This window comes from Entelurus aequoreus, linkage group LG06 (genome assembly GCF_033978785.1).
Source record: "Entelurus aequoreus isolate RoL-2023_Sb linkage group LG06, RoL_Eaeq_v1.1, whole genome shotgun sequence".
Taxonomy (NCBI): Eukaryota; Metazoa; Chordata; class Actinopteri; order Syngnathiformes; family Syngnathidae; genus Entelurus; species Entelurus aequoreus.
This window is the reverse complement of record NC_084736.1, coordinates 28,836,363-28,860,489: the sequence shown is the minus strand read 5'-3', so window position 1 is coordinate 28,860,489 and position 24,127 is coordinate 28,836,363.

The following is a 24,127-nucleotide window of genomic DNA, read 5'->3' as shown; positions in this document are numbered from 1 at the left end:
GACTCCGCCTAGAAATCCTGTCCATGAAAATCACAAACAGGATAGGTGACAGAGCGCAGCCCTGGCGGAGACCAACCCCCACTGGAAACGGATCCGACTTACATCCAAGCACCCGGACACAACTCTCGCTTTGGTTGTACAGAGATTGGATGGCCCTCAACAGGGTTCCCCTCACTCCGTACTCCCTCAGCACCTCCCACAAGATCTCCCGAGGGACGCGGTCATACGCCTTCTCCAAATCCACAAAACACATGTAGACTGGATAGGCATACTCCCAGGCCCTCTCCAGGATTCCCGCAAGCGTAAAGAGTTGGTCAGTTGTTCCACGACCAGGACGGAATCCACATTGCTCCTCTTGAATCTGAGGTTCGACTATCGGCCGGACCCTCCTTTCCAGTACCTTGGCGTAAACTTTCCCAGGGAGGCTGAGTAGTGTGATACCCCTGTAATTAGCACACACCCTCTGGTCCCCCTTTTTGAAAAGGGGAACCACCACCCCAGTCTGCCACTCCCTCGGCACTGTCCCAGACTTCCACGCAATGTTGAAAAGGCGTATCAACCAAGACAGCCCATCAACACCCAGAGCCTTCAGCATTTCTGGACGGATCTCGTCAACCCCCGGAGCTTTGCCACTGTGGAGTTGTCTAACTACCTCAGTGACTTCACTCCGAGAGATCAACGTCGATCCCCCATCATCCTCAGGCCCTGCTCCTATCAGGGAGGGTGTGTCTGATGTATTTGGGTTCAGGAGTTCCTCAAAGTGCTCTTTCCAACGCCCCACGACTTCCTCACTTGAAGTCAGCAAAGTCCCATCCTTGCCGTACACAGCTTGGATGGTTCCCTGCTTCCCCCTCCTGAGGTGCCGTATGGTCTTCCAGAACAGCTTTGGTGCCGCCCGATAGTCCTTCTCCATGGATTCCCCGAACTGCTCCCACACCCTCTGCTTAGCCTCGTCCACAGCCACGGCCGCTGCCCTTCGGGCCCGCCGGTACCTTGCAACTGCCTCCGGAGTCCCCTGGGATAACATACCCCGGTAGGACTCCTTCTTCAGTCGGACGGCTTCCCTGACCACCACTGTCCACCAGGGTGTTCGAGGGTTACCGCCCCTTGAGGCACCTAAGACCTTCTGGCCACAGCTCGCATCTGCAGCTTTAGCAATAGAGGCTTTGAACATTGCCCATTCCTGTTCAATGTCCCCAACCTCCACAGGGATGGCAGAGAAGTCCCGCCGGAGGTGGGAGTTGAAGTCCTTCCGGACAGAGGACTCCTCCAAACGTTCCCAGTTCACCCGCACTACACGCTTGGGTTTGCCAGGTCTGTCCAGAGGTTTCCCCCGCCATCTAACCCAACTCACCACCAGATGGTGATCAGTTGACAGTTCAGCCCCTCTCTTCACCCGAGTGTCCAAAACATACGGCCTCAGATCAGCTGATACGATTACAAAATCGATCATTGATCTTTGGCCTAGGGTGCTCTGGTACCAGGTACACCTATGAGCATCCTTATGCTTGAACATGGTGTTTGTTATCGCAAGTCCGTGACTAGCACAGAAGTCCAACAACAATCCACCACTCAGGTTCAGATCAGGGAGACCGTTCCTCCCAATCACGCCAGTCCAAGTATCACTGTCATTGCCCACGTGCGCGTTGAAGTCCCCCAGCAAGACTATGGAATCCCCTGCCGGCGCCCCATTCTTGGGTAAAAAATTATAAATAAATAATCAAAATGACCCATTTAAAACAAACATTTTTAATTGATTTTTGAACCGTTATTGTGTTATTGGAGTCTGTCTTTCTAACAGAGTCCTTGAAAGCACCACATTTAAAGGCTGTGAAAAGTGAAACCCGAAAAAAACTTTGTCCAATTCCGCCATAAATACATTCATGATATTTCACTTTTGGACGATCACAATGATGTTTTTATACAAACAATAATTTTGATGTACCACAACTTTAAATTTAACAAGATCCCTGATGCAGATAAACGTGGATGACCTACATATGACTTAAAATAGTCAAATCATGATTTATTTTTTTTTTAACATTTAAAACACTTCCTTGTGGTCTACATAACATGTAATGGTGGTTCTTTGGTCAAAATGTTGCATGATTATGGTTCACAGACCATCTTCAAGTCGCCTTCTGTTGTAGCGGTAGTTTTTTAGCACTTCCATAGCGAATTTACTGACAGACTATACGCTACTTTGTGATAGATACATGTGCCTGTACGAGCCAGTCTGCCCCACAACAAGAGGATAGAGGAAATGGAGGAGCTTGTTGACTACAGCGTTTGGACTCGCGCAATGCACTTTGGGTAACACTACCATATATGGATAATCCTTTTTTTTAATTTTTTTTAATGTCCTGTCCAGCTTATATGAATAATCCACTGACGCCACACGTGGGGTAATTAAACATTGGTTTTGTATAAAAGGTCTCCTTTAAAAATGGTAAAATTACTGCTTTCTTTTGTAAAATTCGTACTTTTTTTCTTTAAAAAAACTTAAACCTGGAACAGGTTTAGCCGGCCCGCGGTCTGCAAGATGAGTTTGCTAAGTATAAAAATTGTAATTTTTAAAAAATGAAATAAACTGCTGTTCTAAATGTGTCCACTGGATGTCACGATAGCAATTCTGTGAGGCAAGCAAACGGTTTACAGCGGGGCAAAGTAAAAGGTACACGGCAAACCGTGGGTTTGGCTCCTCCCCCTCGACTCGAAATAAGACGTAAAACGGTGCACTAAATCTACACTCGCCGGGCAGCAGTCTACTTCTGAAACTTATTGCTCATCCTCTTTATATTCAGGCTAAAAATTATAAGATTCTGGATCATAACTTGTATTTCCACTCTACTGATACTTTGAAGCAGGGGTGTCCAAACTTTTTGACTTGTGTCCGTCAGCCGAAAGTCGACTACAAGTAAAGAAACTATATATATATATATATATATATATATATATATATATATATATATATATATATATATATATATATATATATATATATATATATATATATATGTGCTTACATATATATATATATATATATATATATATATATATATATATATATATATATATATATATATATATATATATATATATAATTATTATCATTATTATTATAAGTTTGCTGATTTCAAGAAATATAATGCCGAGCGCATATCATTATGTCAAGATAATGGCACTAGCATTTACTTAATTTAAGAAAATTTTTCAACAAGATCTCATATTTGTTTTTTCTATCAAGAAAAGTGCACTTGTTACTAGTGAAAATATACTTATTTTAATGTATTTTTGGGTTCATTGAGGTTAGCTAATTTTAGTTGTTTTGGAAAGTCTTGACAAGCCAACATTTCTTTTTCTATTGGCATATCATTTTGCTTAGTTCAAGTAAAATACCCCTAATATTATTATTTTTTTTCTTGTTTTTGAACACTGACTTTTTGCAGTGTGGCCATAGTTTGGACACCCCTGTTTTAAAGTTGAATGGCTTCGTACATACATGTCCTTTTGTTGTGTGTTTAAAACTGCATCAACTTGAAGTGTTTTGTCAAGAGGATTATTTGTATTACGTACATTTTCAAAATGTGCGTCTTCTATTTTGGGCCTAAGTAACACAAAGAAAACACGCTGCAGTTGTCTTTATTTTTAAGTTATCATGCCATGATTTTACCATTCCGGCCCACTTGGCAATAGATTTTCCTCTGTGTAGACCCCGATCTAGAAAGATAAACTTTCTTAGCCAGAACATTCCAACTTTAGTCCCGATTATAGTCGCTATTTAACGCTGTGGTTGTCTTTGGGGCGGGACCCTAATACTTCCCCGGAAGAACTGAATGCATTCCGGTCAAGCAGGTCCTTACTATGAATTGATTTACGTGGACCCCGACTTAAACAAGTTGAAAAACCTTTTCGGGTGTTACCATTTAGTGGTCAATTGTACGGAATATGTACTGTACTGTGCAATCTACTAATAAAAGTTTAAATCAATCAATCAATCCTTAAGATGGATTACTGTATGTACAGTTGTGGTCAAAAGTTGACATACACTTGTAAAGAACATAATGTCATGGCTGTCTTGAGTTTCCAATCATTTCTACAACTCTTATTTTTTTTGTGATGAGTGATTGGAGCACATACTTGTTGGTCACAAAAAACATTCATGAAGTTTGCTTCTTTTATGAATTTATTATGGGTCTACTGAAAATGTGAGCAAATCTGCTGGGTCAAAAGTATACATACAGCAATGTTAATATTTGCTTACATGTCCCTTGGCAAGTTTCACTGCAATAAGGCGCTTTTGGTAGCCATCCACAAGCTTCTGGCAAGCTTCTGCTTGAATTTTTGACCACTCCTCTTGACAAAATTGGTGCAGTTCAGCTACATTTGTTGGTTTTCTGACATGGACTTCTTTCTTCAGCATTGTCCACACGTTTAAGTCAGGACTTTGGGAAGGCCATTCTGAAACCTTCATTCTAGCCTGATTTAGCCATTCCTTTCCCTCTTTTGACGTGTGTTTGGGGTCATTGTCCTGTTGGAACACCCAACTGCGCCCAAGACCCAACCTCCGGGCTGATGATTTTAGGTTGTCCTGAAGAATTTGGAGGTAATCCTCCTTTTTCATCGTCCCATTATAAGCACCAGTTCCATTGGCAGCAAAACAGGCCCAGAGCACAATACTACCACCACCATGCTTGACTGTAGGCTTGGTGTTCCTGGGATTAAAGGCCTCACCTTTTCTCCTCCAAACATATTGATGGGTATTGTGGCCAAACAGCTCAATTTTTGTTTCATCTGACATCACATGGACAAAGATAAGACCTTCTGGACGAAAGTTCTGGAAGTTCTAGTATTAAGGTTTTAGAATGGCCTTCCCAAGTTCTGACTTAAACGTGTGGACAATGCTGAAGAAACAAGTCCATGTCAGAAACCCAACACATTTAGCTGAACTGCACCAATTTTCTCAAGAGCAGTGGTCAAAAATTCCAGCAGAAGCTTGTGGATGGCTACCAAAAGTGCCTTATTGCAGTGAAACTTGCCAAGGGACATGTAAGCAAATATTAATATTGCTGTATGTATACTTTTGACCCAGCAGATTTGGTCACATTTTAGAATAGAATAGAATGGACTTTATTGTCATTATATTTGTATATAATTTTCAGTAGACCCATAATAAATTCATAAAAGAAGCAAACTTCATGAATGCTTTTTGTGACTAACAAGTATGTGATCCAATCACTCTATTACAAAAAAATAAGAGTTGTAGAAATTATTGGAAACTCAAGACAGCCATGACATTATGTTCTTTACAAGTGTATGCAAACGTTTGATCGCGACTGTACGTGTGTAAAATGTAGGCCAGTGGGTGCGGCATCAAACCGCTTCCCTCACGCATTGAACAGGTCGAAGGTCATGGCTGACTAATGACACTTATATAAGGAAAGGCCGGGTTACATAACAAGTGTCACAGACGGCAGGAAGAACAAAGAACAGATTTCCTGCTCCCTTGACCGTCAAACCCCAAGACGTATTGTTCTAAAGAACCGACCATGTTCTGGCCCGCTGACAGATTTACATATTTAATTAAAGGCTTTGAGAAAAAAAAGTGAGACTAATTATTTTTTTAGCTGAATATAATTCCCTTGCATGCGCAGTCAGAAGTTTCCCCGAACAAGCTAACCACACATAAACAGCTAGCGACTATTATGTTTTTCTTTTTTTTTTCATGACAGCATTCCTGAGTCAGCAAAATACGTTCGCCATCAGTCAGCACTTGTACTAACTGAGATTGTTCATGCACCTGCACGGAGTTTAACTCATTAGAAAATACACAGGATGGTTTTTGCCTCGAATATGTGAAGAACGCCGTTTACCTGACCTGGTAAATCCGAAAGAAAACGTGATGATACAGTATTATCTGCTCACAGGTGGTACCTGCATACTTGCCAACCTTGAGACCTCCGATACCGGGAGGTGGGGGGTGGGGGGACGTGGTCGGGGGGAGCGGGGGCATGGTTAAGAGGGGAATATATTTAAGCTAGAATTCACCAACTCAAGTATTTCATATATATATATATATATATATATATATATATATATATATATATATATATATAATATATATATATATATATATGTATGTATGTATGTATGTATGTATGTATTTATGTATGTATGTATATATATGTATATGTATGAAATACTTGACTTTCAGTGAATTCTAGCTATATATATATTTATTTTATTATACATATAAATAAAAGAAATACTTGAATTTCAGTGTACTGAAGGCTATCCAGTAGATGGCAGTATTGTCCTGTTTAAGAGTGTCACAACATTGCTGTTTACGGCAGAAGAACTGCTTTACGGAAGACTAAACGTGACTGCTGTTGTTGTGTGTTGTTACCGCGCTGGGAGGACGTTAATGAAACTGCCTAACAATAAACCCACATAAGAAACCAAGAACTCGCCCTCGATCATTCTACAGTTATGACTCATTGGGCAGGCGAGCTGTTTATATTGTGGGAAAGCGGACGTGAGAACAGGCTGTCCCCACTCAGGTCAGCATTGAGCTGGAGGGGGCGTGGCCTCCAGCCCCGGCTGAATACCGGGAGTTTGTCGGGAGAAAATTTCTGCCGGGAGGTTATCGGGAGAGGCGCTGAATACCGGGAGTCTCCCGCTAAAAACGGGAGGGTTGGCAAGTATGTGCTACCTGTGCACACTACAATTAATCCTGGATAAATTACTGTATTTTCCGGACTCTAGATCGCACTAAATTTGAGAAAAAATTAATTAAGATATTCTGTATATAAGCCGCATCCGACAATAAGTCGCAGTTATATACGTTGTAAAATGAATTATTTACACATAAATATTTTGTAAATGTTTAAATTATGTTTAGCTTAATTGTTTCCAAACGGTGTCTGTAACACGGCAGTAAAATGGCTGATCAAACAAAACAGAAGTCATCGTCATGGACCCACTAGCTGCGCAAGCTAGCTCTCCAATCAGCTAAACAGACTCAACGGTGACGTGTTGGTGAATCTACTGAGGAACTTGTGAAACTGAAACAATACGAAAAGAATGGCCTTGTAAGTTATTAATACTAACACATATACGTGTTAGCATATTAGCTCATGCTACCAGCTCTAGCTTCATTGCATTACGACAGCACCTACAAATATGCATGAAAACACTTCTGCAGACATCACACACGGGACGGTTTAGTAAGTAAGAATTGTTTTAGTTATATTGTAAAACTTACAAATGTTGCTTGGAGCGATGGATGACGAATCCATACGAGTAGAAACGCTATGCACGGCTAGAAGACAGAACGGCACTTTCTACATCTGGTAGAATGCATTGAATGGAAGGACACTCGTCCAAAAGATGGCGCCATAGCACAAACAATAGCACACCTTTTCAGGTTCTTTGCTTTTTCTTTTCCCAAAAACTATTTGCATTATGGCCATAAGGGAAGAAAATCCCTAAATGAACCGCACCAAATTATAATCTGCAGATATAATAGTTGTAAAATGAGTTGTTCACACAAATATTTTTTACATTTTATTTACATACCTAATAATGCTAATTCAATTATGATAGCGCTTACAAATATGCAAGAAAATACTCTTACTGACATTAAACATGGGACTGTGTAGTAAGTACAAATTGTTTTAGTTATATTGTAAAACATACGTTGCTTGGAGTGATGAATAAAGAATCCATACAAGTAGAAGGTTATGGATGGCAAGGAGACGGTACGACACTTGTACTTCCGGTTGAAAGCTCTAAACTGAAGGGAATTTTAGCACTTGAAGTGAGCAAACTTGTCCAAAAGATGGTGCCGTAGCACAAACAATCATAACAATCATAAACTTCCTGTGCCTGTTTTTTTAAACTATTATGGCTGTCAGCGAAGAAAAATCTATAAATTAGCCGCACCATTTTATAAGCCGCAGGAAAATAGTAACAGCTAATAGTCCGGATTTATGGGAACCAACCCCCTCACCCCCGACTTAATTCTTCAGTCACACGCAGAATTCTGTCAGGAATGGGGCAAAAAACTGTACTATTAGTAAATATCAGGCATGTTCATGTAAAATATATATTTACCAGACCTTCCAAAATATCACAAGTATTTGTGATATTTTTTGTGATTAAATTTTTGATTTTATGATTTTTTCCAAGTAACATTAACCTTAAAAAAATACAGGATTTCAACAACAACAACATATTGCATTGATGTTTTACCTGTTTTATACCACACACTTAAAAGTATACACTAGATGGCAGTAAATTCACATTCTCAGAGCTCATTGTCAAAGTACTGTACTGGTTTAATTAAAGTTAAAGTTAAATTAACAATGATTGTCACACACACACTAGGTGTAGAGAAATTTGTCCTCTGCATTTGACCCATCACCTTGTTCACCCCCTGGGAAGTGAGGGGAGCAGTGGGCAGCAGCGGTGCCGCGCCCGGGAATCATTTTGGTGATTTCACCCCCAATTCCAACCCTTGATGCTGAGTGCCAAGCAGGGAGGTAATGGGTCCCATTTTTTTATAGTCTTTGGCATGACTCGGCTGGGGTTTGAACTCACAACCTACCGATCTCAGGGCGGACACTCTAACCACTAGGCCAATTCTAACCAATACTAGTCATGAATATGTACAAACGTATAATCACAGAACAAAAAAAAAACATCACATTATCTTATTGACGCTGTCTGCTCTGTGTGGTCCACAAGTTGCAGACATTCTCCGTGTATGTTTTACACTTGAAAGGTGTTTGTCCATCCTAAACATTCATTTTTATAAAAATATAAATAATTTTTCCGAAATGTGCAGGGAAGATGTGGGGATAGGACATTCTCGTGAGGCTGTGCATAGTGTAGTTCCTTCGGATTGCTCAAATCTGTGTGACATCACAAATTCCTACAGGAACTGCTAAATAGTGATCCCAAAGCTTTGCACAACAATAATATCCTTGTTTGACCAAGAATTTAGAATATTACTACAGTGTGAAACACATCATTTGAGGTTTGAATGAAAAACAATTTGTGTCCGGTTGTTTGTTTGAAAAATGTCTTACCCAGGTGGAGATAAGTGTCAACATAACTGATTACTTCATCAATAATCAATGCACTGACCTGACCTGACCTTAGGGTGGACACAGATTTATTTTTAAGATGCCTGCAACAAGAAATGTCTATTCAGAGTTACATTCCGACCTCTCTCTCTATCTCTCTCTCTATACATATGTATGTATATATGTGTTTGTATATATATGTGTATGTATAAAAATGTGTGTGTATGTACACTATATTGCCAAAAGTATTTGGCCACCCATCCAAATGAAGAGAATCAGGTGTCCTAATCACTTGGGCCGGTGTATAAAATCAAGCACTTAGGCATGGAGACTGTTTCTACAAACATTTGTGAAAGAATGGGCCGCTCTCAGTGATTTCCAGCGTGGAACTGTCATAGGATGCCACCTGTGCAACAAATCCAGTCGTGAAATTTCCTCGCTCCTAAATATTCCAAAGTCAACTTTATTATAAGAAAAGTAAGGAGTTTGGGAACAACATCAAGTCAGCCACCAAGTGGTAGGCCACGTAAACTGACAGAGGGGTTAGCGGAAGCTGAAGCGCATAGTGCAAAGCCTTTCTGCACAGTCAGTTGCTACAGAGCTCCAAACTTCATGTGACCTTCCAATTAGCCCATGTACAGTACGCAGAGAGCTTCATTGAATGGGCTTCCATGGCCGAGCAGCTGCATCGAAGTCACACATCACCAAGTCCAACGCAAAGCATGGGATTCAGTGGTGTAAAGCATGTCACCACTGGACTCTAGAGCAGTCGAGACGCCTTCTCTGGAGTGATGAATCATGGTACGGACCGGTACGTTTGTACCGAAAATTATTCATTTCTATCGCGGTGCTATACTAACCGTACAACCCCAGTGTATATATATATATATATATATATATATATATATATATATATATATATATATATATATATATATATATATATATATATATATATATATATATATATATATATATATATATATATACAGGTATATATATATATGTATATGTATATATATATATATATATATATATATATATATATATATATATATATATATACATATATATATATATATATATATATACTATGTTGCCAAAGGTATTTAGCCACCTGCCTTTACTCACATATGAACTTGAAGTGCCATCCCATGGATCTGTCTAAAATGTTTTGGTATCCTGGAGCATTCAAAGTTCCTTTCACTGGAACTAAGGGGCCAAGCCCAACTCCTGAAAAACAACCCCACACCATAATTCCTCCTCCACCAAATTTCACACTCGGCACAATGCAGTCCGGAATGTACCGTTCTCCTGGCAACCTCCAAACCCAGACTGGTCCATCAGATTGCCAGATGGAAAAGCATGAATAATCACTCCAAAGAAGGCGTCACCACTGCTCTAGAGTCCAGTGGCCACATGCATTACACCACTGCATCCCATGCAGCTGCTCGGCCATGGAAACCCATTCCATGAAGCTCTCTGTGTACTGTACGTGGGCTAGTTGTAAGGTCACATGAAGTTTGGAGCTCTGTAGCAACTGACTGTGCAGAAAGGCTTTGCACTATGCGCTTCAGCATCCGCTGACCCCGCTCTGTCAGTTTACGTGGCCTACCACTTGGTGGCTGACTTGCTGTTGTTCCCAAACTCTTCCATTTTCTTATAATAAAGCCGACAGTTGACTTTGGAATATTTAGGAGCGAGGACATTTCACGACTGGATTTGTTGCACAGGTGGCATCCTATGACAGTTCCACGCTGGAAATCACTGAGAGTGGCCCATTCTTTCACAGATGTTTGTACAAACCCTGTTTCCATATGAGTTGGGAAATTGTGTTAGATGTAAATATAAACGAAATACAGTGATTTGCAAATCATTTTCAACCCATATTCAGTTGAATATGCTACAAAGACAACATATTTGATGTTTAAACTGATAAACATTTGTTTTTTTTTTGCAAATAATCATTAACTTTAGAATTTGATGCCAGCAACACGTGACAAAGAAGTTGGGAAAGGTGGCAATAAATACTGATAAAGTTGAGGAATGCTCATCAAACACTTATTTGGAACATCCCACAGGTGAACAGGCAAATTGGGAACAGGTGGGTGCCATGATTGGGTATAAAAGTAGATTCCATGAAATGCTCAGTCATTCACAAACAAGGATGGGACGAGGGTCACCACTTTGTCAACAAATGCGTGAGCAAATCGTTGAACAGTTTAAGAAAAACCTTTCTCAACCAGCTATTGCAAGGAATTTAGGGATTTCACCATCTACGGTCCGTAATATCATCAAAGGGTTCAGAGAATCTGGAGAAATCACTGCATGTAAGCAGCTAAGCCCGTGACCTTCGATCCCTCAGGCTGTACTGCATCAACAAGCGACATCAGCGTGTAAAGGATATCACCACATGGGCTCAGGAACACTTCAGAAACCCACTGTCAGTAACTGCAGTTGGTCGCTACATCTGTAAGTGCAAGTTAAAACTCTCATATGCAAGGCGAAAGCCGTTTATCAACAACACCCAGAAACGCTGTCGGCTTCGCTGGGCCTGAGCTCATCTAAAATGGACTAAGTGGAAAAGTGTTCTGTGGTCTGACGAGCCCACATTTCAAATTGTTTTTGGAAACTGTGGACGTTGTGTCCTCCGGACCAAAGAGGAAAAGAACCATCCGGATTGTTATAGGAGCAAAGTTGAAAAGCCAGCATCTGTGATGGTATGGGGGTGTATTAGTGCCCAAGACATGGGTAACTTACACATCTGTGAAGGCACCATTAATGCTGAAAGGTACATACAGGTTTTGGAGCAACATATGTTGCCATCCAAGCAACGTTACCATGGACGCCCCTGCTTATTTCAGCAAGACAATGCCAAGCCACGTGTTACATCAACGTGGCTTCATAGTAAAAGAGTGCGGGTACTAGACTGGCCTGCCTGTAGTCCAGACCTGTCTCCCATTGAAAATGTGTGGCACATTATGAAGCCTAAAATACCACACCGGAGACCCCCGGACTGTTGAACAACTTAAGCTGTACATCAAGCAAGAATGGGAAATCATTCCACCTGAGAAGCTTAAAAAATGTGTCTCCTCAGTTCCCAAACGTTTACTGAGTGTTGTTAAAAGGAAAGGCCAAGTAACACAGTGGTGAACATGCCCTTTCCCAACTACTTTGGCACGTGTTGCAGCCATGAAATTCTAAGTTAATTATTATTTGCAAAAATAAAATAACGTTTATGAGTTAGAACATCAAATATCTTGTCTTTGTAGTGCATTCAATTGAATATGGGTTAAAAAGGATTTGCAAATCATTGTATTCCGTTTATATTGACATCTAACACAATTTCCGAACTCATATGGAAACGGGGTTTGTAGAAACAGTCTTCATTCATAAGTGCTTGGTTTTATACACCGGGCCAAGTGATTAGGACACCTCATCATTTGGATGGGTGGCCAAATACTTTTGGCAATATAGTGTATATATGCATATGTTATACTGTATATGTATGTTTATATGTACATATGTATATTTCATACGTGTCCTCTCGGCTTCGCAGCGTACCCCCCCAGTGGGCTGGTTTAGTGACAGAAGAATAGTTAAATCGTTGCTCTTTACCTGTTGTTTTCCACTCAGTTTTTACAAAGATGTCATAACCGATTATGCAAACACCCACAGTGTGTGCGAGATGCCACTAATACACTGCAGTCCTGTGGGGCAACACTGATTCCAATTAGTGAGATGTAAGTAATCTAAGGGAGTGACGTGTCAAGGTAAGGCAAGATTTTATTGTCCTTCAGTGCAGACAACAGTTTTACGCACACACACACACACACACACACGCACACGCACACACACACACACACACACACACACACACACACACACACACACACACACACACACACACACACACACACACACACACACACACACACACACACACACACACACACACACACACACACACACACACACACACACACTGAAGCTCTCATTTAATCACACAACCTGTAAAGAGCACACCAACACGGAGCATTATTTCCACTTCATTTATTATTGACAGCTGAAGGAGCTGACAGTGACGAGAGGTCCCAGGGTTCAACCACAGGTCGCCGACAAACACCAGCCTGACTTATGAGTCGACGTGTTTGCCTTTTTTACATTTGCACGTGTGCGCAAATAAGAGAGCAATGCCGAGCCAAGAAGTAAAGACCGATTTTATTTGACACTTTATATGAGGAGGGAAGAAAAAAAAGCAGTCAGGGATTCCTGCCAGTGAGAGGGCTGAATATCCTCCAACAAAAATAACTACACTCTTTAATCCCATCAACCCTGAGTCATAATGTGCAACTTTTAAGCCTCAATATGTCTGCATTTGTGGCATTTTGTGCCATGTTTCTGAGAGGTGAAAAAATATTGACTCAATGCCCGGATCACACTGGAGGAAATACACCAGGGGTCGCAACCTGAAGTGTTGAAAGAGCCACATTGGACCAAAAATATAAAAAAACCATGATGTGTCTATACTAACTATATAAGCTTACTATCAAAATGACTTGCAAAGTCTTATGTAAGTGTTATAATGAAGGCAACACATGATGTGTCTATATTAGCTATATTAGCCTACTATCAAAATGACTTTAAAAGTCTTATGTAAGTGTTATAATGAAGACAACACATGATGTAAGTGTGTATATTATTATATATTTATATATATATATATATATATATATATATATATATATATATATATATATATATATATATATATATATATATATATATATATATATATATATATATATATATATATTAGCCTACTATCTGTCATGTCTGTGTGATCATGTTTTGTTTTAAGTCATGTTTTGTTTTGTTTAGTTATTGGACTCTTTAGTTTCTGTTTACGCTCCATTGTGTGTGTTTCCATGACGACCCATTAGTTTCACCTGTACTCATTTGGACTCACGCACCTGTCTCATTTGTTTGAATCACACCTGTCGCTAATCAAGACATCACTATTTAAGCCTGTAGTTGCCAGGCAGTCAGCCTGGCGACATCACACTCTTGACACACTCCTGGCACTCTGTTTCATGTTCGTAGTCCATGCTGACCTGTTTTGTCGATTAATGCCACAGTTAGTGTCTTTTGGTTTTTTTGTCCAAAGTTCTGCTTTTGTGCGAGTTTTTGTTTGTATAGCCAAGTTTTGTACTTCCGCCCTTGTGCGCGCCTTTTTTTTATTCCTTTTTTGAGTGTTAAAATTAAATAAGTATTCACCTTCACGCCATGTTCGGTCCAAATCATTTGCACCACGGGAGAACAAACCACGCCAAAGTCCAAGTCTTGACACTATCAATATATATATTGAGTCTGTTTAGCTGATTGGAGAGCGAGCTTCCGCAGCGAGTGGGTCCATGACCATGACTTCTGTTTTGTTTGATCAGCCGTTTTACTGCCGTGTTACAGACACCATTTGTATGTATGTAAACATTTACAAAATATTTCTGTGTAAATAACTCATTTCACAACGTTTATATCTGCGGCTTACATATGAAAAAAAAAAATATATTATTAAAATTATACTCCCAGAAACATGTTAGTTTCTACTTGACAATTAATCAAATTGTTCTATAATACAGTAATGGCAGTAACATGACCTTAATTATTGTAAAATCATAAACAAAATGCGTGGCTTTTATGACTTACTTTTTATCTCCTGTGTTAGTCCTGCAGGAAAAAAAGGCTTCGAGACTTTATATCGCTATAACTCTGATTCATTGGACGTTGTTCAAACGTGCATCAACCTCCGTGAACTCGGTGGCGCCAGATGTTTCACCTCCCAACCGTTTGACAAGGAACGAGGACATTTAAACAATGAGCCGCGTGCTCCCCAGTGATTTTTTAGCGCCGTCTGGACGGGCGTCTGTTGTTTGTTCGGAATTAGCGGCGGACGCAGCGATTGGATTAGGAGGGCTGCTCTGGCAGAAGCGTCCTTCTGCACGCCAGATTACAGCGGATGAATAACGGGGACAATAAGCGGAAAAAAAAAAGAAGAAGATATTATATTGCAGTAATTAGCTTCGACTCACGCTGCCTCGTCTTGAAACGTGACTAATTATTGATTTCCAGGATCTTATCGTACAGCCGTCCCTCCTTTTTTGCTGTTCATTGCGTCATGGCCTGCTAAATATATTTCCGCAAAGTAGGAATTATGTCACGGCGCATGCGCAATCCCTCATGCCTCCGCTGGAAGCGCGCTGGCACACGCGCCGGCAAAGCTGCAGGCAATCAGTAATCTGCGCAGCTGGGACTAATGAAGACAGACAGCATTAAGACCAGCGTAGATCCGAAGATTCAGTGCCGGAACGTAGTTCACTCCTAATAGTAGGCATCCTGTCTCTGGCTTCCCTCCTGCGTACTTGCTCTCTCTCTGTGACTTCCCCGTTCCCCGTGTCTTATGCCCTTCGTGTTCCCCGCAGTGCTTCTCCTGTTTCCCGGGATGGAGCTGTGTGCCTCGACTTTCTACTGGATCCCGGACTGCCTCCCTTGATCCTCGACCCCTGCTTGGACATGGACCTCGTTGCTTCTCTCAAGCCCCCCGACCGCTTGCTTGCCCACGGACTGCTTTCTCGCCTTGCCCCTTTGGTCTGACGAAGGATTCATCCAAAACACACATTATTAATTTTACACATCGTCTTGCACCATTCACTTAGAGTAGCATACACACCCCAACACTTCATCATCAGGTTCAATAAACCTTTTGAACTGATTCTTGCTGTTGTGTCGTCTCCTTCCCCCGCCGTACGTAACAAATTATTCATTTAAAATCCAATATTTGCGTAACTAGAGCATACAAAAACTTGTTTATGACTCTCTAAATACAGTTTGAAACATTATGGTGTTTTAACATTAATATGTTTCCCTCTTGGGGACGACGTGGCGAAGTTGGGAGAGTGGCCGTGCCAGCAACCTGAGGGTTCCTGGTTCGATCCCCACCTTCTACCAACCTCGTCACATCCGTTGTGTCCTTGAGCAAGACACTTCACCCTTGCTCCTGATGGGTCGTGATTAGTGCCTTGCATGGCAGCTCCCGCTATCAGTGTGTGAATGTGTGTGTGATTGGGTGAATGTGGAAAGAGTGTCAAAGCACTTTGAGTACCTTGAAGGTAGAAAAGAGCTATGTATATAACCCATTTACCATTTTTTGTTTTCATGTGTTTTTTTTGTTGTTGTTTTTTTTGCCTTTTGGTTCGGGACCCTTTGGGACTGTGCGACCATGGGTGCCCCTTTCGTGACTTCTGCTGTGCTTTTTTGTGAACTTCTGGATCTGTCTCCCGGGAGCCCTTTGGCCTTTTGACCCGGCTGGGTCTCTGCCACACCAGAGTCCGTTTGGAGAGACTGGAGGAGAGGAGCTGCGGATGAAGAGACAGGGCTGCGGAGCTGGCGCAGAGCGCCGGGACGAACAAGCTTCACATTGTCTTGGCTGAATGAGCAGGTATCGGACACCTCGGTCTCACTGGCCGAGAGTTAGTGGGCGGCCGAGGGTGGAGTCGGCTCTCTTGGTTGCTTTGTTGGGTCTGCTCCTGTCTCTGGCCATGCTCCCTCCACCCAAACAGACGATGGCGTGGAACACCGCAGAAGCCACCACGGTGAATGTTTTTTTTAAATATTTTTTTAATTTAATGTGTTTCACCCCAGCACGGTTGACCTGTTTCTCACTTTTTTGTAAGGGGCGCCGGAAGTTGTCAGAAGTTTGTCTGCTCTTGAATGGGATTGAGCTGAAAATCTTAATTTCCCCTCAGGGATTAATAAAGTATTTCTGATTCTGATGAGAGCCCTCTAGAAATGAAAAAAACATGCGGCCAATCGGTGGCCACGATATTAAACAGTGTGTTCATAGTGGCCTATATGTTACGGTTGTACAGGGGAAGAAGACGGCACAGACAGGAGGGACGTCGTTTTATCTCTCTGTTTATTTATATATATGAACAATATATATAAATAAGAAATATTAATAAAAAACAAGGGAATGGAGTGTGAATAATCCAAAAGTGTATGGTGTGCGACTATGTGTAGGAATTAAATGAGTGTTACCCGTAGTGTTGAGCGAGAGGCGGAAGTCCAAGAGGAGCAAGGTTCGCTCGGAGGTCCGTGAGCAGACGTGAGGTCGAGGGTAGGAGAGAGGCGTCAAAGTCCGTGTCCAGGCGGGAGGTCGAGATCCAAGATGCAGCTAGGGAAGCAGAGGGAATACGGGGAGACGAGACACACAACTCTTGACGCGAGAACGGAGGTATGCTGCTGGAAGACGACAAGGAGGACACAAGACAATTGAACATGGAGGGGGAGAAAACACAGAGAGGGAAAAGAGTGAATAGATCTAGATATATTCGGCTTTCTGTACAGGACAGGTCAGTACGTTCTGGCCCAAGATAGCAGGTTGCTCTGGCTTAAGATAAAGTTAAAAGTTAAAGTACCAATGATTGTCACACGCACACTAGGTGTGGTGACATTTGTCCTCTGCATTTGACCCATCCCCTTGTTCCACCCCCTGGGAGGTGAGAGAAGCAGTTAGCAGCAGCGGTGGCCACGCCCGGGAATAATTTTTGGTGAATTAACCCCCAATTCCAACCCTTGATGCTGAGTGCCAAGCAGGGAGGTAATGGGTCCCATTTTTATAGTCTTTGGTATGACTCGGCCGGGGTTTGAACTCACGACCTACCGATCTCAGGGCGGACACGCTAACTATTAGGCTTAAGAGGGCAGGTCCTCTCATCAGCGACAGGTGCGTTGATTGCTGATGATTGAATGCAGCCGCTTGCTGCAGCCGGAGTGGCGCGCTCTTTGAGGTGCGCCCAGCGCCGCGCACAGATGACACTATATATTGATAGTATGATTCATTTAGCCATTTTTGTGCTTAAAAATGCTTAATTTAGGTCAAAAATACTTAGAATTTAAAAAGTGTGCCCTAGAGGGTCAACTATAATTAAGAAAGGACTGAATTGTGAAATGAATATGCAAATAAGTAATAATTACTTTACGTATGAATGCATTTTGATACTTTGTATATTTATGTGCTTGTATGACTTCATTTGCATATTTCTATCATTGTTCACTTCACATTCATTTTTTTTTTAATGTTTAATAGCTTATCTTGTCCTATCCCAGCAGAGGTACAAGGTATATAAAACAACCAATCACATAAATAAACAGTTTCATAATTCATTTTGTAATAGTTTATGAATGTGTTGAACATTTATTTATTGAGTTCATTTAATGGAGAAAAGGCAGCAGTCCCATGTGCACACTCGGGTGCTAATAGCGCAAGCTAATTTGCGGCACTTGTCCCCGAATATGCTTTTACAAACAAAACTGCATATTAAAAATGCTTCATAAGATGAAACAATTATGAAAAAGTAGGAATACCCAATACAACTTTGTCACTGAGGTTTAAAAATGAACATAACGTTGTGTCCTTGGGCAAGACACTTCACCCTTTGCCTTTGATGGCTGCTGGTTAGCGCCTTGCATGGTAGCTCCTGCCATCAGTGTGTGAATGTGTGTGTGAATGGGTAAATGTGGAAATACTGTCAAAGTGCTTTGAGTACCTTGAAGGTAGAAAAGCGCTATACAAGTATAATCCATTTATCATTTATAATGATAAATGATAAATGATAAATGGGTTATACTTGTATAGCGCTTTTCTACCTTCAAGGTACTCAAAGCGCTTTGACAGTATTTCCACATTTACCCATTCACACACACATTCACACACTGATGGCGGGAGCTGCCATGCAAGGCGCTAACCAGCAGCCATCAGGAGCAAGGGTGAAGTCTTGCCCAAGGACACAACGGACGTGACTAGGATGGTAGAAGGTGGGGATTGAACCCCAGTCAGTAACCAGCAACCCTCCGATTGCTGGCACGGCCACTCTACCAACTTCGCCACGCCATGCAATTTTAGATTAATTTAACATGCATAATAGTAAAGATTAAAAAAGTGTAAAGACTTGAAGGACATTTTTTTCTGATATTAGTGCTGGGCTGTCATGATTCGTTGCCGGGATCATGTTTTATTTTAGTTTGACTCCTTTAGTTCTGTTTTCAGCACCCCTGGGTTTGTGTTTTAGTTGCCATGGGTGTTGATTATTTTCACCTGCCTCTGATTAGTGTTCGGGACGCTCTCTGCTCCTGGGCACTAATCAGAGAGCTATTTATTCCTGCTTTTCGCCACACTCAGTCCGGCTAAGCAAATAGTTACGTGGGTACGCTCTTTGATTTCTGATTCTATGCTAAATTTTCCCATTAGCTATTCCCTTAGCTTACCGTGCAATCTGCACGCTTTTCTGTATTTTTGTATTTTGCCTGATTTATGAATAAAAAATCTTTCTCCTACCTGCACACTGCCTCCGGAGCTCAGTCTACATCCTGGGAAAATGATCCGCGCATTAACATGCGACCCCGACGTGACATGGGCGTTCATTTTACAATTTTGTTTTTTTTCGAGTGTTTACCATGCTTGTGTTGATATTTCCTTTCTGGCTTGATAGCTGAGGGGCTTACAATCAGAGGAAGGTTACATTAAGAATATTTTTTTCCCGACATTTAGTATATCTGTCTCCTGGTCCTAATTTTTGATAAATCATGAAAATATCAACAATTATCATTAGCAACCGACATAAAACACTTGCAGTAGGAAGGAGATTATCATGACCCTATTCGTTGCAGTTTACCTGACACATGAAAAATGACAAATTTTGGAGAGCGCATTATCACTGTTTTCGTCGCCAGATGGCAGTCGAGCGTTGAATATCTAAAAATGTGTTCCATCTTTGACCACAGTTGCTATGTAGAGTGGCGCTTTCCATCATTTTCAGCAGACCGCATCACAAAATTATTAACATCCCCTCTTTCCCAGGATTCAGTTTTTAGCCATATCACACAGCACTCGTCGATATATCTCGATACAGGGTTTTTTGGTTTTTATTGATATTGGACCAATATCCGATACCAATATTGAATTGGGACACCCCTCATAAATAGTCAATACAGATATTGATAACATATTCCGACAGGAAAAAGGGAATACAACATATCAAACGATATCATAAAGATGTGTTTGACTTCGCCATGAACAATTATGCCAGGGAAAAGCATGTTTTAAGGAAAAGGAACCTTAAAGGCATCGCCTGAGTTAATTAAAATAGAAGAATCGAACAATAATTCCTTGGACTTTTATTTTCTTTCATGATTGGCTGCAAAACAACCAAAGAAACGAAAAGTTTTGTCCGACAAGACGGAGGTTACCTGGATAAAAGGACAGTGAAGGATCAACATTGCCCGCTGGCATGAGCTCAAAGACGAGTGATTTCAGACCGATGCTGTCTTTGCTCTGTTCCTGCTAAACTTGTAAGTGACTTTGGGCGCTCAAATCAAAATGTTAATGCTAATGTTAGCTATCGGAAATGTGCGCGGTAGCAATAAATTGCCACCAGTTTGATAGATCGCAGTTCCACACTACTTCCTTTGAGAAAACTCTCCCGTCGGTCTTTTTTTGCTTTGGACCTGCATCGGCCCCGATACGTTCTTGGTAGTAGCGTCGTGTTCGTAGCACAATCCTAGATCCTTTCTTGATAGTTATTGCTATTTAACATCAGCATAGCCATTAGAGACAGAACATTTGTGACAATATTACAGCGGACAACATGTCAGTTTGACGCTATATGTGCTAGTCCTCATGGGAAATCTGGCGCCGCCAAAATCAACCAAAACTGAAAGTTCTTAAGTGGGACTTTAAGTATTTGTTAACATTTTTAATTAATTGTGATATTTATCCTTTACATCAGGGGTGTCCAAACATTTTGACTTGGGGGCCGCATTGAGCTAAAATGGGCTAAAAAAATATTTGTCCGGCGGGCAAAAGCCAATGGTATGTAAAGTAATTATATGTATGTGTGTGTGTGTGTGTGTGTGTGTGTGTGTGTGTGTGTGTGTGTGTGTGTGTGTGTGTGTGTGTGTGTGTGTGTGTGTGTGTGTGTGTGTGTGTGTGTATGTATGTGTGTATATGTTCATATGCAATTATATATATGTATATACTGTATGTATATGTATATATGTATATGTATATATGTACAGTATATACAGTATATGTATGTATGTATATATGTGTGTGTTAATATTATATTATTATAATGGATATATAATTAATATAATGATTAAGAGTATGTGAAGGTTCGACTTCGACCTTGTTTACTTCCGTGACGACCCTTTTAAAGTTTTGTAATCAACAGTAATATCAAGCAGCTACAATGCGCCAAACATGGTTAAGTGTGGAGAGAGTGTTTTACATGTTTCCCATCATGCACTCTAATAGATTTAAATGGGTGTAACTTTGATTTTTTTTTTTAGGGCATTTGGACATTTTTTCAGAATATTCATACTGTTCAGTGAGCATGGTGTGTTATGTGTGACCATGTGTGTTGACCTTTGTTAGTTGCATTTTTCATTTTTTTTGTTGCATCATGACTAGGGAAGGTTGTTTGGATTGTGTCATATAGGTAAATGCGGTGCTATTATTACAGAGTATGTTCATGGGTCATTGATCTGATTTTACTCACATTATTCAGTAGATTGCAGAAAATCTTTTGCAATCAAAGACCGTCAGGTGTGTAAAATGACTTTGAAAGCACTCCGCGGTGTGATGCTTTGTTGAACTCATGACTAGTGCTGTCCCAATACCAATATTTTGTTACCAGTACCAGTACCAAAATTATTCCTATAATTTTTGGTACTTTTCTAAATAAAGGGGACCACAAAAATGTGCATTATTGCCTTTATTTTAACAATAAATCTTATGGTACATTAAACATATGTTTCTTATTGCAATTTTGTCCTTAAATAAAAATAGTGAACATACTAGACAACTTGTCTTTTAGTAGTAAGTAAACAAACAAAGGCTCCTAATTTATTCTGCTGACATATAAGTTAAGTTAAAGTACCAATGATTGTCACACTCACACTAGGTGTGGTGAAATTTGTCCTCTGCATTTGACCTATCCCCTTGTTCCACCCCCTGGGAGGTGAGGGGAGCAGTGAGCAGCAACGTGCGCCGCGCTCGGGAATCATTTGGTGATTTAACCCCCGATTCCAACCCTTGATGCTGAGTGCCAAGCAGGGAGGTAACGGGTCCCATTTTTTGTCGTCTTTGGTATGACTCGGCCGGGGTTTGAACTCACAACCTCCCAATCTCAGGGCGGAACACTCTAACCACAAGGCCACTGAGCTGCAGTAACATACTGTGTCATTTATCATTCTATTATTTTGTCAACATTATTAAGGACAAGTGGTAGAAAATGAATTATTAATCTACTTGTTCATTTACTGTTAATATCTGCTTACTTTCTCTTTGAACATGTTATATCTACAATTCTGTTAAAATGTAATAATCACTTATTCTTTCTATTATTCTATAACAACATTGGGGTTTTCGCCTCTATCTGTGGTAGAGATTTTTTAAGGAAGTGGCCTAGGTCAGAAATCGGTATGGTCCAGGGTTCTAAAACCCTGGAAGAGGGGTATGTAGTGGAATTTCTGACCTTTTGAACCATATTGTGTGTCTGTTGAAGTCCGAAAAGAGAACAAGGTCGAAAAGCATTAAGAATGTCTGCTCGTTTCTCTTTTTTCTATTCTGAACCATTGAAGGAGCATATGTGGGTTATAGTTGAACGAGGGGTCGGCCTGACCATTCTCAAAATGATTTGATTGTTTGTTATGGCTAAAGGATTCAAGGAGGTTGCAGAATAAACAGGTCCAAAACAACGGGACCTTGACGCACGAGGAAAACACATAAAATGACCAAGCCAGACCAAGTCTGAAGCTTTTTTCTTCATTGCATGCTGAGGGGCGCTCCCGGGGAAAACTGTCTGTTACATGACAATTCAATCCAACTTTGTACCATTTGATTATGGGTAAATAAAACTTTTGTACTAAATTCACTTTTTTTGCTGTTCAAGATTCGGACCATCCACAACAGTTGTTTAGATACTTTACAGTAGTTTTGGATGATACCACAAATTTGGGTATTTGGGTGGCGGATCGGTACTTTTCAGAGGCAGTATAGTACCTAACATGATTCATTAGTATCGCGGTACTATACTAATACCGGTATACCGTACAACCCTAGTTGGGACACCCCTTCTTTACATTGAAAAAGAGAGCAGAGTCAACCAAGACAGATTCTTACGTGGCCAATAATGATTCTAGTTTTCTGATTCTGATTCAAGTTGCAGCTATGCGTGTTTTTTTTGGTTGTTGATCGCATAGAGCTCTGAGACCGTGTTACGCTACTATCAGATCTAATTTCACCCTGGTCCGTTGAAGCCGGAACGTCCTCCAGCGTCCGTACCACAATGTGGGTGAAGCATCTTTACGGAGCGCCCCTAAGTGCACCACTATCCCTGCGAGCGTGCATTACCTCCTACCGTCTTCCTTCCAGCCCGCTCGGGGGTCCTGTTTGATCTGGGATATGACGGCAGCTGCACCGTGTCGCCCATAAATCCACTGACAAGCGCAATTTGCCTGGCCGCACACACAAACATTGGTTAAAGAGCTCTTAGGAATGCACTACGTTGCGGGGTGGCCATTTATCCAGTTGGTGGCCGGGTAAGTGAAGACAGTATAAATAACCCTTTAAGTGCATTAAAGGCAAGGCCAATTCCAGGCTGGCACCATCTTAAAAACTGTGCTGTCTGCGAGATTTGTCGCCGGGGTTATTTTACCCGTGCCCACTACAGTCCACTGTGGACAACTGTGGCCCAGGTGGTCGGGGTGGGAATCCATTATCATTGTCCTTGAGCGAGATGCTGGGACGGTCGACTGTTGATGTCCTTTGCGTGCCCCCGGGTTTAGATGCAGCATTAAAGCATTTGCAAGTTTATAGTTTCATAAACCAGATGAATGGAGAGTATCACACTCCCAGGGACATCTTTTACAGCCATGTAGGATGTAACACAACACAAGAGCTGTGTAAATGTTCCTTTTTA